The following is a 16,030-nucleotide window of genomic DNA, read 5'->3' as shown; positions in this document are numbered from 1 at the left end:
AAGAAACTTATTGTAATTCTTTTTTGCACTATGACAGCGCTCATCCCCTACATTGTAAGAAAAACATTGTGAAGAGGCAGTTTGTGAGGGGGAGTTGTATGACTAGTACAGATAAAGATGTTTTACTAGAATGTGATTTATTGGAAACGATGTACCTCGAAAGGGGATACCCTTCAAAATTTATTAAAGCCATAAGGGGCGAAGTGGAAAAAGGTAGAACTAATAAGTTCCAACCAATTTTAAACGATGGTGGATGGGATAAGGTAGGAATGACTAACAATGAGAACATTGGTTCTAATTATGAACAGGTTTTAGTTTTAGAATACAATGCAATAAATAATAACATTAAAAAGAAGTTTTTAAAAGAGTGGGAAAGGTTTGTGACCATTACAGATTTGGACAACATATCTAAGATTACTCAGAAGGTGACCTATAAAAATTCTCAGAGCATAAATGATCTCAAATACCTATAAATTCATTATCTCACTTAGACACACGAAAGAAGCTATCCACTCCAATTACTGGACAAAACAAGACCCTACAATTACCTCCAATATAATTGCACAGGCAATTCAGAAAATTTCCAAAGACATTCTCCTTCAGAAGCTCAGATATACTCAACTTATGATCCTAAACAACGCATATTTTACACCCACAATATTAAATAAAATGTACAAAGAACTCCCACCTTTTTGCCAATTCTGCCCCTCCAAAGAAGCTGATATTATTCATATATTTTGGAGTTGTAAATGTACATACAAACTTTGGTGTGCCTTAAGAGTCAAATTAGAGAAAATGGGCTATGAAAAATCAACCTTATCCTGGAAATTTGCCCTCTTACACGTACCTCCTATAGGAATGAAGAATAATCACACGCACATTCTAGTTACAACATTTATGCTAATAAAATACTACATCACATTAAATTGGAAAGACAGGTCCAAAATAACATGGGATGGATTCAAGCAAACAGCTAGTAAACAACAACTGGCTCATAAATTTTTTATGGTATTCCACGAGGAAAAAAAGGACCCAGAAGGACACTTGGAAAATGATATCTGAACTCATTCTGACATGATTGTAACTCATATTTCTGTATGCTGCATAGCTTGATATAGATGAGAACTGTATATAGGTTATTAATGTATATAGGTTTTATGTTTGTAGGTCTGTATACTGTATGTTATTGTTTTATTCTCTGTTATATCGTTTTCTTGTCTTCATTTGGTTTTGATATAACCCTAATAAAAAGGAATTGAAAAAAAAAAATTCTCAGAACATAAAGACTATTTTGGAATAAACAATGGATAAATAGTAAAAAGAAAGTGGGCACCTACAAATGTGGTCACTGTAATCAATGTAATCACCTTATGAACACTGATAGGTTCTACTTGGAAAGTAGAAGTAGGTGGCTTGTAAGTAGTGGTTTTTACAACTGTTAATCTAAGGGCTTAGTATACTTGGCCTCCTGTATAGTTTGTAAATCCTTCTATGTAGGAAAAGCTGAAAGACAATTGAAAAGAAGGATATACAAACATTTATATGAGATGGCAACAGGTAAGGATACAAATGCTTTATTTAAACACTCAAAAAATGCCCAGATTCAAAATTTACCTTTTTAGTGTTAGAGCAGGTTAAATTTGATGGTAGGGGGGGACCTTGGGAAGAAAAAATTGAATTCAGGGAATTGTGGTGGCAATTGACCCTGGAGGCAGGGAACCCCTTAGGATTTAACGAATATCTTTCAATCCTGCCTTTACTAAAGCTAAGGACAGCTAAATTATGATTGTATTTTATAGTAATTCATACCATGATGACAAAATCTATTGGCTGAAAACTGGACTTGTTGCACTGGTTTATAAAGGTTTATAAAGAATTAACTATGTTTAGCAATAGAACTATTTAATTCAATTCTGGTTATTTTACTATGTATGTACATACACACCACAAAAATATTATCTAATGTGTTATGTGAATGATTTTTGCATTTGTGGTTTTTAAACTGTTTTTTCAAACTGTTTTTTCAAACTGTTTTTTATTGAAACAAAAAGTTTTGCGACCAAATGGAAGGTGGAGTTTCATTTTAAATGAATTATTAATGAAATATTTAAATGGTGAGATTTGCACCAATACAATTGGTTGTTTTAAACTTGGAGAAATATATTTATTGGTTTTAACTAATTGACAATTGTATAAATTTGGGAAACTAAAATGGCTCTGGTCATCTGATGAAGTCGAATTTGTATGACAAAAACGCATTCATATGGTTTAAGGCGTTTATGGTTGTGACATTCTGTGGCTGGCGTTTGAGTTAAATAAACGATCAAAAAACCAACATTATATTCCAGCTACCTTTGTGGATTATTGGTGAATTTGGTTCTGGTTTCTGTTTTTTCTTGGTCATTACAATATGGAACCACCCCTCTTCTCTCATCCACTGTTGAAGCAGTTCCTCAGAGGGGCCAAAAACCTAAGACTACCCAGAAGAGCCCCTACTCCAGCCTGGGACCTCAACTTTGTATTGGAAAAACCCACTCTACCTCCCTTTGAGGCAGCTGCAAATGCAGAGTTGAAATTCCTTTCTTGGAAAACCGCCTTCCTTCTAGCCATTGTTTCAGCAAGAAGAGTGTCTGAATTACAGGCCCTCATGGCAATGGAGCCTTTCATCATCTTTCATGTGGACAGGGTGTCCCTCAGGGCCAGTCCCTCCTTCATGCCCAAGGTGGTATCCAGTGTGGCCCTTAATCAGTCCATTCATTTGCCATCCTTCTTTTCTAATCCACAGAACAAAGGGGAACAAATACTGCACTCATTGGACCTGCACAGACAACTTAGAATTTACTTGGACAGGACTAAACCTCTCAGGAAATCTGAACAGCTGCTGGTTGCATTTGCTGCAGGGGCAGAGAGGCAGCCCATTTCAAAGCAAACCATTTCTAAGTGGATAGGCCACTGCATTCATTTCTGCTATAAGCACCATGGAAAACCTACCCCACAGGGGATTAGACCACATTCAACCAGAGTTACATCTACCTCTACAGCCTTTCTCAGAGGTGTCCCTACCAGGGACATCCTAGAAGCTGCTACCTGGAGTTCTGTACATACCATCAACAGGCATTACCACTTGCCAATTTTTTTCTAAATCCAGAGCTGGTTTAGCCACTGCAGTCTTGCAGGGCCTTATAGCTGGTCCTAATGCTATGTAATTACCTCCTCCCATCCTTAGCTTTGGCAATCCACCCAAATATGATGTGACTGCAACAGTGAAACACGAAGAACATAGTACAGTTGTGTACACTTACCATAAATGTAGATGTTCAAGTGTATTCACTGTTGCAGTCCTGGTTACCCTTCTTCCAGCCCACTGACCTCTATTGACTAATACCTCTATTGTTGTTTACTATGCTTAAAGCTTTTTGGTGTATTTGCTTTTTTGTTGGAGGTGTAACCTTGTATATAATTGGTTCCCATTATGGGAGCACCTGACGTCTGAGGCAAGAAAAACTGATGTAATGGCATTGGCTGCTTGCTTTATACCCTCTACTACCTGATGTCATGAAAGATGAGACAGCAACTGATGCAGGACCCAAGACTTTGATAATCAGGCCGACTGAGGGCTACTGCAAGCAGATAACCCAAATGTGATGACTGCAACAGTGAATACACTCTAACATCTGCATTTATGGTAAATGTACACAACTGTACATTCTCCCATGCTCTGATTAAGCAATTTCTCAGAGGGGCTTCTAATGTCAGACCACCCTGAAGGCCACGCACTCCAGCCTGGGACCAGAATTATGTTTTGTAAAAACTAACTTTACCACTCTTCGAACCTGCTGCTTCAGCGGAACTAAGATACCTCTCCTGGAAGACTGCTTTTCTCCTAGAAATCACCACAGCCAGAAGTGTTTTAGAACTTCAGGCACTGATGGCCATTGTGCCCTTCATCATCTTCCAGGCAAGCAGGGTCTCCCTGAGGACAAATCCCTCATTTATGCCCAAGGAGGTATATAATGTAACTCAACCAGTCAGTACATCTACCCCCCTTCTTTCCTAACCCTCAAATCAAGGGGGAGAGAATTCTACACTCACTAGACATGCACAGACAGCTCAGATACTATCTGGACGGCACTAACCCCTTCAGGAAAACAGACCAACTACTTGTCAGCTTTGCCACAGGGGCAGAGAGGAAGCCCATTTCCATACAAACCATTTCTAAATGGATATCCCACTGTATCCATTTCTGCTACACATTGCATGGGAACCCCCCCCCCCCCAAGTCTATTCGAACCCATTCCACTAGGGCAGCTTACTCTTCCACAGCATTCCTCAGAGCAGTTCCCACCAGGGACATCATGGAAGCTGCCACCTGGACTTCTGTCCATACCTTCACCAAGCATTACCACCTACCTCTGTTTTCAAAGGCTACAGCAGGGTTTGCCTCTGCAGTTCTGCAGGACTTGCTGACTCATTCCTAGGTCTCTTGCTAATCCTACCACCCCTTTCCTCAGCTTTGGGAATCCTCCCACAGGTGATGACTGAACCAGTGAAACACTAAGAACATAGTACAGTTGTGTACACTTACCATAAATGTAGATGTTCGAGTGTATTCACTGTTGCAGTCCTGATTTCCCACCCTCCTTCCCACTTAAGTTCTTTCTTTAGGGAGACATAAGCTTCTAACGGTGACTTTTAGCCATCAGGACCACTTTAGCATATTTACTTGGGCTTCTGACTGGTTTGGGCAGGAAAAACTGATGTAATGGCATTGGCTTGCCTCCCTTTATAGCACTGACAAGTTGACGTCAGACAGCAAGCGACAGCAGCCAACGCATAAAAACATTTACTCTGGTATTCAGGCCGGTCGAGGGCGACCACAGCAGTGATAACCCACAGGTGAGGACTGCAACATTGAGTACACTCGAACATCTAAATTTATGGTAAGTGTACACAACTGTACTGTCTTCCCCTACCTGGATGATTGAATCCTTTCCGCTCCCTCCAGGCATTGACTGTGTCAAGCCAGGGATCTTTTTTCTCAAGACCGCTCACTATCTGGGCATAACTATAAACTTCAGCAAGTCCCAATTGGCACCAGTACAGGTTCTTGACTTCATTGGGGTCGGATAGACACTATCCCAGGCAAGGTGTTTCTCCTGCTGGACAGACTGTTACCTCTCAAACATCATGTCTCTTACAGTCTTCAAGCCAAACGTCCCTCAGCGGATTCAGTTGTTCGGGCATTGGGATCCATGGCGGCCACGATCAGTCTCGTTCCAATAGCACGCCTTCATATGAGAGTCCTCCAATGAACTCTGGCAGTGTAGTGGTCCTTATTAGACCTTCCCTTATCACATTCGGTTCTATTATCTCGGGTTTGCAAGGATTCTCTTCTTTGGTGGCTTCTGTCCCCAGAGCTACTACTGGGTTGTCTATTCCTTCTTCCTTCCCCTGCGATCATGGTGACCACAGACTCCTTCCTGCTCGGGTGGGGGAGCATTGCATGAGAAGGACGGTTCAAGGCACGTGGTCTTCCCTGGAGATGAGGGCAGTGCTTTTGCTGTTGCAAGCTCTAGATGCCTATCTTCCCCAAGGGACTATTGCCATGTAGACCGACAATATGTCGGTTGTCTGGTACATCAAGGCAGGAGGGGACTACTCCCTTTGTCACAAGACGATAAGACTGTGGAAGTGAGCAATTTCCTCTGGCTGTTTTCTGGTGGCAACCCACATTCCGGGGATGTCCAACATACTAGCAGACAGGTTCAACAGATCTATTCTGATGCCTTACGTTTGGTCTCTGAATTTTTCATTTGAGGAACAGATCTATGTTCTTCGTGTTTCATTGTTGCAGTCATCACACTTGGGGTTATCTGCCTGCAGGTAGCCGTCAGTCGGCCTGAATACCAGAGACTTAGTATTTCTGTCAGATGCTGTCACTCCAGGACTGACGTCAGGTCATCAGGGGTATAAAAAGAGGCAGCTGACGCCATTACATCAGTCTTTCTTGCTGAGGAGCCTGAAACAGAAGCAGTTTGCAAGTGCCGGTCGGCCGCTACCTGAGTTTTGTTTTACTAATTGAATCATCCTGAAGTCTTCTAAAGCTAAGTATCCCATTGGGGATCCTTTTTTCTTGCTCTAACCGGTGTCAAAAAAGTTAATTGTCTTGCCTTTGGAAAGCAAATACCACACCGAGATTTTCATTCTTACTGCGTCACCTGTCTAGGCCCAGACCACGACGTACCTTGCGGTCTGTTTTGTGCCTTGTTCAACCCCTGAACCATTCGTCGTATGTCCCTTATTGTTGCTAAGTTCTTTCGTTCTCGATCTCCATATTCTGAAATGGCTTTGGGTAAGCCATCCGACTACCGATATTCCGAAAAAACGTAAGGCTAAAGACAGAGAATGCACCGGTTCAAAGCTAGCGACGACGCTTCCTTTAAGCTAGTCTCTTGTTCGCCGGTACTCAGTGAGGTGCTTTCACAGCCCCTGATGCCCGCTTCAGTGGATTCACTGGCCTCTACCAAGACCCGTTCGGAGTCTGGTATACCGCGAGACTCTTCTTTGACTATGGAACCAGCAGATGTCTCTACCTTGGATGGGTCCGGAGCCGCTGAGGCAGGCACTGGTTTCTGAGGAAGTTCTTCGTACTACTGATGTTCGACAAAAACCGACTACTTCAGTTCTGTCTAAAACTACTGAATTTCTAAGGCCGAGTACGCGCTACGCCTAGAAAACTGACCACCAACGTGCATGCCCCTGCTCCCTTGCCACAAAATAAAATGCTTAGAGTGGCAGAAGACCTTATAATGCTGATTAGGAGAAGTCAGCCTTCCTCTGCCAAGAGAAAAAGGGACCAGTCCCCAGCTGCTTCAACAGACCAAGAGTCCGACGACTCTAAGGTTTCTGATTATGAAAACATGCCCTTATCTGCTTGAGAATTCTGATGCAGAGGAATCCATTTTCTCTGCCTCTCTCCCAGAGGATTTCTGTTTTGGTGAAACCTTACATACTTTGAGAGCATTTCCATCAGGAATGCCAAGACTATCCTCAGTCCAGAAAGAGACTCAGAGAATTTCTAGACTTGCCACATCACAGGCCTTTAGCAATACCACCAGTCCTGGAAGCTGTTGATGATGTCTTTATGGAATCCAGTCTTACTCCTGATACTTTACCCCTGCCCCTAGTAAACAAGACAAATCCTACTGCTGACCCAGAGGTCATTTCCCAGGCGCCTAAAGGTATCATAGGTTCATAGGTAGATACTAGGCTATCTGCCCTAAGGCATTTATAAGCCTAGCCAGAGTGTATTTGGCTTCTGCCTCCCTATTAGATTAGCCTACTGTGCCTCTGTAAAGTAGGTCACAGAAGGTGCCCCTTTAAGATTAGTTTACTGTGCCTCTGTCTAGCAGGGACACAGAAGAGATCCCAGGGGTGAATTTGTGATTTCCCATCCACGCGTCCAGATTTCGCTTGGAGGGTCAGCGAGGGGCTATGTCTAATATGAATTAGGATTGTATTCCAGAGTGAGAGGAGCCTCTGGGAAATGAATCTGTCCCTCCAGCATGTCCTATTTATTTTTGTGCTGAGGTTTAGGCCCCTGGAGCGTGTAGCTCTAAGGGACTTGGATTTTTTGATGTGGAGCATGTCCATTAATTCTGGGTTTGACATGGCTTTGTACATCAGGCATAGATCGCCTCTGAGTAGGCGGTAAGCAACTGAGTAGAGCTGGAGTTTCTTTAGTCGAGCTGCATAGGACATCTGTTTGTAGCCCATGATCCTCTTGATGAGGTACTTTTGGGGTTTCTCCAGTTGCTGCAGGTGTCGGGTAAAGTACATCCCAAAAGGGGCATTGTATTCAATTATGGGCCTGATGAGTGACGAGTTGAGGGGCGCAATGACCTCTCTTGATCTAGATGCGAACCCTTTTGTGATAAGGTGGGCTATATAGAAGGTCTTTCTAACCACTAGGGCAACGTGATTATCAAAGGAGAGATTACTGTCTACGTTGGTCCCCAAATCTCTAATTACTTCTTCCGTACTTAATGGATTACCACCTATGTGGTAATTTGTGGGCACCTTGTTTTTCCCAAAAGAGATGACTATGCACTTTTTAGCATTTAGCTTGAGGCCGAGGCTCTGGCACCAAGCATCCATCTCTGTGAGACCATTTTGGAGGATGCTTGTGTTAGCTGGACATTCGATTATGGCCCCCAGTTTGCAGTCATCTGCGAACTTTGTCAGCTATAATCCCCTTGTGTTAGCCTGAACCTCAGAGAAGTATATACTACCGAACAAGACAGGTCCCAGAACTGAGCCCTGTGGGACACCACTTGTAACTGGTTTGGATTCGGACATGGCACTTGCAATTCTGACCATGTGGGTTCTATCTCTGAGCCAGTTTGCAACCCATCTTGTGATATAGGGGTTGATATTTAAGCTGGTAAGCTTATTTATGATGCCAGAGTGGGGTATTGTGTTGAAGGCTTTTGCGAGGTCCAGGTAGGCTGTGTGGACTACCTTGCCCTCATCTATGGCTTTGGTAACTGTTTCAAAGAAATCAACTAGGTTTAAGAGGCAAGATCTGCCCTTAACAAAGCCGAATTGGGTAGGGTCCAGTGTCTGGAGGCTCCCAATGTCTTTGTTTATGAGTTCCATGATAATACGCTCCATAGCTTTACAAACCAGACTAGTCAAGCTTATGGGGTGATAGTTTCCGGGGTCCGTTGTGGCACCACCTTTGTGGAGTGGGACCACTGTAGCTGTACGCCATTCTTTGGGTACATATCCTGTAGTAAGGCTAAGTTTGAACAGTGACTTAATGTGAGGGTTCAGTTCTTCTTTGAGCTCGTGTAAGACACAACCTGGGACACCGTCCGTTCCCATAGATGCTGTGTTTTTTGCTTTGGAGAGGGCAGCTTTCACCTGTACATCTGTGATGTCAGGGAGGTTACATTCAGTTGGGATAGGCGTTTGCTCCTTTGGGGGGGAGAAGTTTGCGCTGAATCTCTCTGCCAGGATGTTGGCTATGTCTGTAGGTTCAGTATATTTTGTACCGTTATGCAACAATTCAGAGCATAACTGGGAGTTTCCACCCATGTTCCTGACATAACTAAAGGCCTTGTGATTATCTTTAGTGTCTAGGGCAATTTCTCTTTCGAAGCTGGCCTTTGATGATTTTATGAGGGATCAAAGTTTCTTGCTAATACTGATCAGAGATGCCGTCCCTTTTTGGGGATTTTGCTCTGTCATGTAGTAGCTTCCTCCTTCTGTTGTATAGCTTATTTATGGCCGAGGTCCACCAGACCGGTCTCCTGTTTTTGGAGGAGTGAGTCTTGGTTTTATTTGGGATAGCACGATCCATGCATTCCTGCAGGTGCCCATAGAATGCATTTGTAAAGGATTCTGCGGATTGGGTTGTATTGCCCTCTGGCCCAGGGGCTTTGAAGGTTTCCACCTCAGTCTTGAGAAGTGCAAAGTTGGCTTTTGAGAAATTCTTTACAGTGATTTCCTTGGCTGGGGGTGGGGACGGAATATGGATGTCCAGGGAAATTTGTTTATCGTCTGATCTTACCAATGAGGGGTTTACCTCTGGTGTGGAACATAGAGTCCCCATGTTGGTGATGACCAGGTCCAATATGTTGTTCCCTCTTGTGGGAGTGGTGACCAGTTGTTCCATTGCGTTAGAGTTTATAAATTCAAGGAACCGTTGGGCGAGGGTGTTTGGGCTTGAGTAGTTTTCCCAGTCAGTGCTTGGGTAGTTGAAGTCACCCAATAACATAGTGTTTGGAGAGACCTTCATATTCTCAAAGTGTTCTCAGGAATGCCAAGTGGGGTTCCTGTAATAGGGAGGGTGTTCTGTAGCAGGCTACAAACTGAAAGGCAGTTTTGCCCGCTGTTAGTTGCACATGGATGGTTTCCGATGCTTCGTGCAGTGCCACTAACCTGGAGGTGTAGGTATTTTAACTCCCCCTCCTTTTGTGCTTCGGTCCGAGGTTTGGGGCCGAAACGCATGGTATGAGTTATAACCTGGTAGTGCTGGGGTGCGCTCAGGAGCCTTGAACCAGGTTTCTGTTACTGCACAGACAGCGATTTCAAGGCACCTACAGCTAAGAATCCCACCCTTTCGGACAAGGATTCCAGAGCTTTGGACAGATGGGGTAAAAAAGTATTTACCTCTGCAACTCTTGCCATTAGGGCTTTGAATTGTCAGTTTCACATGCTGAAATACCAACAACATATTATGGAGCTTGTTAAGCAAAAAACAGCCATCTTTTCAGACTGTGCAGAAAATAAAGAATTGCAAGAGCTTATGCATTCTGCAAGCCAAGTCAGCAAGTATACATTGCAGTGTGGCTTTGACGCCCTAGAAACATCTTGCAGGGCAGCAGTCAGTGGTTCTGTACTGAGAATGCATGCTTGGTTTAAGGAGCAGACCTTACCAGATCATGTCAAATCCAAGTTACTAGATGCTCCTTTGAACAAGGACAATCTGTTTGGCACCAAAGCAGAAGAGGTTCTTAAAAAGTTGAAAAAGCTAAATCTATGCAGACAGTCAAAAGAATTCTTACAAGTACAGCCTCCTAGATTCAGAAGACATTGCCCCTCGAAACATTGGTCCTTTCAAACCCCCTCAAGGCCATCTCAAACTAGACCAAGGGGAAACAGACCCCCCCCCCAGTCTACAGTGTTAGGGTATGCAGAGGTCTAAGCAATGGAGTGCCTCCAAGGGAGTGCTAAACTACCCCCTTACGGAAAGAATTCCCAATGACTTCTCAACTCCACCCCTCTCCTTTGCCCAACTGCTTGTGCCCCTAGGAGGAAAAATTACCCTTCATGCAAAAAACTGGATTCCCGTCACCAAAGACAGATGGGTCCTCAACATTGTATCCCAGGGGTACAAATTTTACTTCCACTCACTGCCAACCCCAAAAGGGTTCCCAGACCTCCCTCTAATCCAGTGGGTAGAGGATCAAAACCAAGTCTAATCCCTGCTCTCTATAAGGGCAATTCATCCAGTTCCTGCGGAACAGATAGATCAAGGATTCTATTCCAGACTTTTCCTGGTACCCAGAAAAGAGGGCACTTGGCGCCCAGTCTTAAATCTTTCACTTCTCAACACCTTCCTGGTGGTACCAAAATTCAAAATGCTCACCCTGCAGCAGCTTCTACCTATCCTAGCCAAAGATGCCTGGTGGTTAGTCATCCTAGAATTAAAAGAAGCCTATCTGCACATCCCTATAAGGGAGTCATGCAGAAAATATCTACGCTTCAGGGCAGGATCTATGCATTATCAGTTCTCTGCAATTCCCTTTGGCTTAGCCACTGCTCCCAGAGTATTCACAAAATGCCTGGCTCCAGCCATTGCTTAACTGCAGACAGAGAAATATTCAAATTTACCCATACTTGGATGACTGCCTGATTCAGGCAGACAGTCAGGAAATGCTGTTGCAGCACTTGACATTTGTAAAAACCTACTAACCTCACTGGGGTACACCATCAACGAAAAGAAATCAGAACTAGTCCCCAGTCAAAAGATTGTATTTCTGGGAGCAAGCTTAGGCACAGCATCCCAGATGGCATTAGTCAGTCCAGGAAAAACAAGCTATTTTACTCAAATGGCCTCCAGAACCCAGCTATCCACAAGGAAAATCCTGTAGATCCTAGGGTTCATGGCCTCATGTATCCTACTAATTCTATATGCCAGACTGCATATGAGGAAACTTCAATGGTACTTAAGTCTTCGGTGCCAACATTCTCAGGACCTGGAAATGGTCATTCCCATAATACCCTGTTTAAGGACAGAGTTTCTTTGGTGGGCAGCCACATGCAACCACAACAAGGGACTGCCCATTACTCTACCCTATGCTGCCTGGACCCTAACCACAGATGCATCAGACTATGCCTGAGGGGGGGGGGGCACACATGGACAGCAAGTGTATTCAGGGCCACTGGAGGCCAAGTCAAATACGTCTGCACATCAACCAGAAAGAGATGCTAGCTGTGCAGCACGCTCTGGCAGCTTTCAGATACCTACTCTCACCAGGACACCTGCTAATAAAAACAGATAACACCACAGTCATGTGGTACATCAACAAGCAGGGGGAAGCCCACTCTGCAGGCTAGCCATGGCCCTGTGGAGCATGGCCTTAGATATGCAGGTACATCTGCAAGCTCAGTTTCTGCCAGGGAAACGAAACTCACTGGCAGACCATTTAAGCAGAAATCTCCTAGACCCACACGAGTGGCAACTAGAGCCACACACCTTCAACCTTCAGATTCAGAAATGGGGGACACCAGAGGTGGATCTCTTTGCCTCCCCCTGCAGTCACCACCACAGATGAATTCTGCACCAGGACACCTCACAGCAGGGTCAGGAAAGTGGATGCCCTATCCTTCCAGTGGGTAAATCTCTCAATTTATGCCTTTCCCCCTCTGCCTCTCCTTTCGAGAGTATTGCTCAAGATAAGACCGGACAGACCAAGGACAATTCTGATTGCCCCGGACTGACCATGCCAACACTGGTATTACCAGTGCCACCCTGGCACCTACACCAGAACCCAACCCTGCTCTCTCAGCGGGGGGGGGGGGCAGATCTTGCATCTGCAACTGCAAACCCTAAATCTTGCAGCCTGGCTTATTCTTTGAATTCTCCCCCAGTAACCAGCTTAAGCATGCAAGTGCTGGACGTCATCCTTGAAGCCAGAAGACCCAGTACAAGGAAATCCTATGCTGATAAGTGGAAAAGGTACTGCTCCTGGATTCAGTCTAAAGTAGAGGACACAACTCTACCCTGCCCTCCCTGCCTCTAATCCTGGGTTACCTAGCAGATCTACTCCACATAGGCCTATCCTTCTCCTCCATTAAGATCCATGCCTCTGCCATTTCGGCTCTTTACAACACTGAGCCACCTCTCTTCTCTCACCCTCTTATCAGACAATTCCTGAGAGGGGCAAATAACTTAAGGCCGCCAAGGAGAGCACCCACCCCAGCTTGGGACCTTAACTTTGCACTGGAAAAGCTCACGCTTACCCCCCTTTGAGCCTGCAGCATCAGCAGAGTTAAAATTCCTCTCTTGGAAAACAGCCGTGCTTGTGGCCATTACTTAAGCTAGAAGAGTGTCTGAGCTACAAGCACTTATGGCTGTGGAACCCTTCATTATTTTCTATGCTGACAGGGTCTCCCTCAGGACTAACCCTTCCTTTATGCCTAAAGTGGTGTATAGTGTGGCTCTCAACCAATCTATCCATTTGCCTACCTTCTTCCCTAATCCTCAAAAGAAAGGGGAAAAGATCCTGCACTCCTTGGACATGCACAGACAGCTCAGATTCTACCTTGATAGGACTAAGCCCTTCAGAAATTCTGACCAGTTACTAGTCAGCTTTACAGCAGGGGCAGAGGGCAAGTCCATTTCAAAACGGACAGTTTCCAAATGGATAGCACATTGCATCAATTTTTGCTACAAGCACCATGGGAAACCAACCCTCAGGGGGTCATCACATTCCACTAGGGCAACTTCTACCTCTACAGCATTCTTCAGGGGAGTCCCTACCAGGGACAACCTGGAAGCTGCTACCTGGAGTTCTGTACACACCTTCACCAAGCATTACCATCTGACTATCTTTTCCAAATCCAGGACAGGTTTTGCAACAGCAATCCTGCAAGGCATTCTAGCCGGCCCCAACTCTTCTTGACTGCCTCCACTCTTCAGCTTTGGGAATCTGCCCAAGTGTGATGACTGCAACAGTGAAACACGAAGAACATAGTACAGTTGTGTACACTTACCATAAATGTAGATGTTTGATTGTATTTAGTGTTGCAGTCCTGGTTTCCCTCCCTCCAGCCCCCTGGTTTTCTCTCTTTCCCTGTCTCTAAACTCTCTATGCCTTTTACTGCCCCCTCTTTTCAGGGGTATTGGTATTTACTTTTTACTGGTGATGTTTTCCCCCACCATAACGTAGCTCCCTATTAGGGGGCTCCTGACATTTGGGGCAAGAAAAACTGATGTAATGGTGTTGGCTGCCTGTGTTTATACCCCTGACGTCAGTCCTGGAGTGACAGAATCCGACATAGAAATACTAAGTCTCTGGTATTCGGGCCGACTGAGGGCTACCTGCAGGCAGCTAACCCGTGTGTGATGACTGCAACAGTGAAAACACTTGAACATCTGCATTTATGTTAAGTGTACACAACTTTACTTTCTAAAGTGGGGTCAGCCTTGCTGCGATCTCTTCGCCTCTCCTTCCAACGCAGAGTGCAGTGAGTTTTTGCTCTAAGCCTCCCCAAAGATGCTTTAGTTCATGCTTGGCCCTCCAGGATACTGTATGCCTAGCCCCCTGCTGCCTCTGATATCCAAATTAATTCAGAAAGCTTGATGGCTGGGGAGCTCTATGATCCTCTTTGGTCCTTTTTGGCCTCACCAAATTTGGTTCCTCTGTCTGTGGTCTAATGCAGTGTGTCCTCCTTGGGTGCTAGATCCAGTTCTGGATCTGATTATCCATCCCTCAGGGTTTCCTCACCAAGACTTAGCCTGAAGCTCACTGCTTGGCTGCTCCAATTCCCTTCATGTGTTGTCTCCTGTTAAGAAGATTTTAGTGGCGACTCACACATCTTCTACCAGGAAGGTTTACTGTAGTAAGTGGAAGCATTTCTCAGTCTGGGCTTCACAGCATGATCTGAATCCTTTTACTGTGCCAGTTCTGGCTATCTTTGAGTTTTTGGCAGATATTTTTAATCATGACGCTAGTTTTTCTACAGTAAAGGTACAATTGGCAGAGATCTCTAATTTTCACATAGGCGAGAATTTGGTTTCTTTTGCTCTGTCCAAGCTTTGTAAGGCCTTTTTGAAAGGTACCTTTCTCCTTAAGCCACCAGTTAAGGACCCAGTGCCCCCTTGGGATCTCACCTTGGTGCTGCAAGTTCTGGTCCCCCCCCCCCCATTTGAACGAGCAGTTAAGGTTGAGTTGCAGTTCCTGTCTTGGAAGACTGCCTTTTTGGTGGCAGTTACCTTAGCCAAGAGTTTCAGAGATCCAAGCCTTGTCTATCAAGCCCCCTTGTATGGTATTTCATAAAGACAGGGTATCCCTGCGTACAAACCCATCATTTCTGCCAAAAGTGGGATCAGATTCCAATATTAACCAGGTCATCAATCTTCAGTTTTCTTTCCAAATTTCCTGAATAAAGGAGAGAATAAGTTACACTTGGTTATTGTTGACAGGCAGCTGCATTTCTATTTGCATAGAAGTCTGATCAACTTTTTTCCTTTTCTAAACCCTTCTTGAGAAAGCCGGTCTTTAAGGTTACTATTGCTCGATGGATTTCTGACTGCATTTTGTTGGCCTATCGAGTCAAAAGGTTATCTTCGCCAGGGCATGTCCGGGTGCATTCCACCAGGTCTGTTGCTACTTTTGCGGCCTTTTATTCTAGGGTTTCCTTAGATGACATCTGCTCTGCAGCTACCTTGGCATCATTGCACACATTGATCTCCCATTATAAATTGGATCATCTTTCCAAGGGCAGAGCATCCTTTGGCTTAGCCATGCTCTGGAACATCCTTCCATGAGGATCTCCCAGGGTTCATTGGTAGCTGTGGTCTCTTCCCATAGGTTGAAGACCACATGAAAACAACTTCAGATAAAAAAGTTATCTACTCACTATAACGTTCCATCTGAGTTGTTGCTTTTTATTTGTCTTCAACCATCCCTCTTCCTTGCCCCTGCCTTGTGTGGGCTGTGTAGTAGACTGGATGGAATAGGCATAGCCCCTCTATTAGGGCTAGTTTCTCTCTTGATGAGCTTTGTGGTAATGCTAGGTTTATAGGCATATTGTCTAAGTCGGAGTGCTGCTGTTCTGTAGCAAACGATCTGAGGGGAGGAGGGGGACAGGGGCATTGCAGGTACGGAAGGAGCTTGGATCTTGGATATGAAGCTGGAGTAAGCGGCACAGTCGGATCAGTGCCAGATACTGGTTCACACAGGTTGAAGACAAATGAAAAGCATCAATTGAGATAGAACATTATGGTGAGTACATA

The 16,030-nt window shown here is 44.7% G+C and overlaps 1 protein-coding gene across 5 annotated transcripts in view; it reads left to right on the top strand.

Annotated features, from left to right (window-relative positions):
- The window catches only part of LOC122793381 (protein transport protein Sec24B-like), a 2,932,722-nt gene that overhangs the window by 2,247,228 nt on the left and 669,464 nt on the right, over positions 1 to 16,030 (top strand). The window lies entirely within an intron of this gene.

This window comes from Protopterus annectens, chromosome 2.part0, assembly GCF_019279795.1.
Source record: "Protopterus annectens isolate FY-2018-M chromosome 2.part0, PAN1.0, whole genome shotgun sequence".
NCBI classification, from domain to species: domain Eukaryota; kingdom Metazoa; phylum Chordata; order Ceratodontiformes; family Protopteridae; genus Protopterus; species Protopterus annectens.
This window is presented reverse-complemented; position numbering and strand designations above follow the sequence as displayed.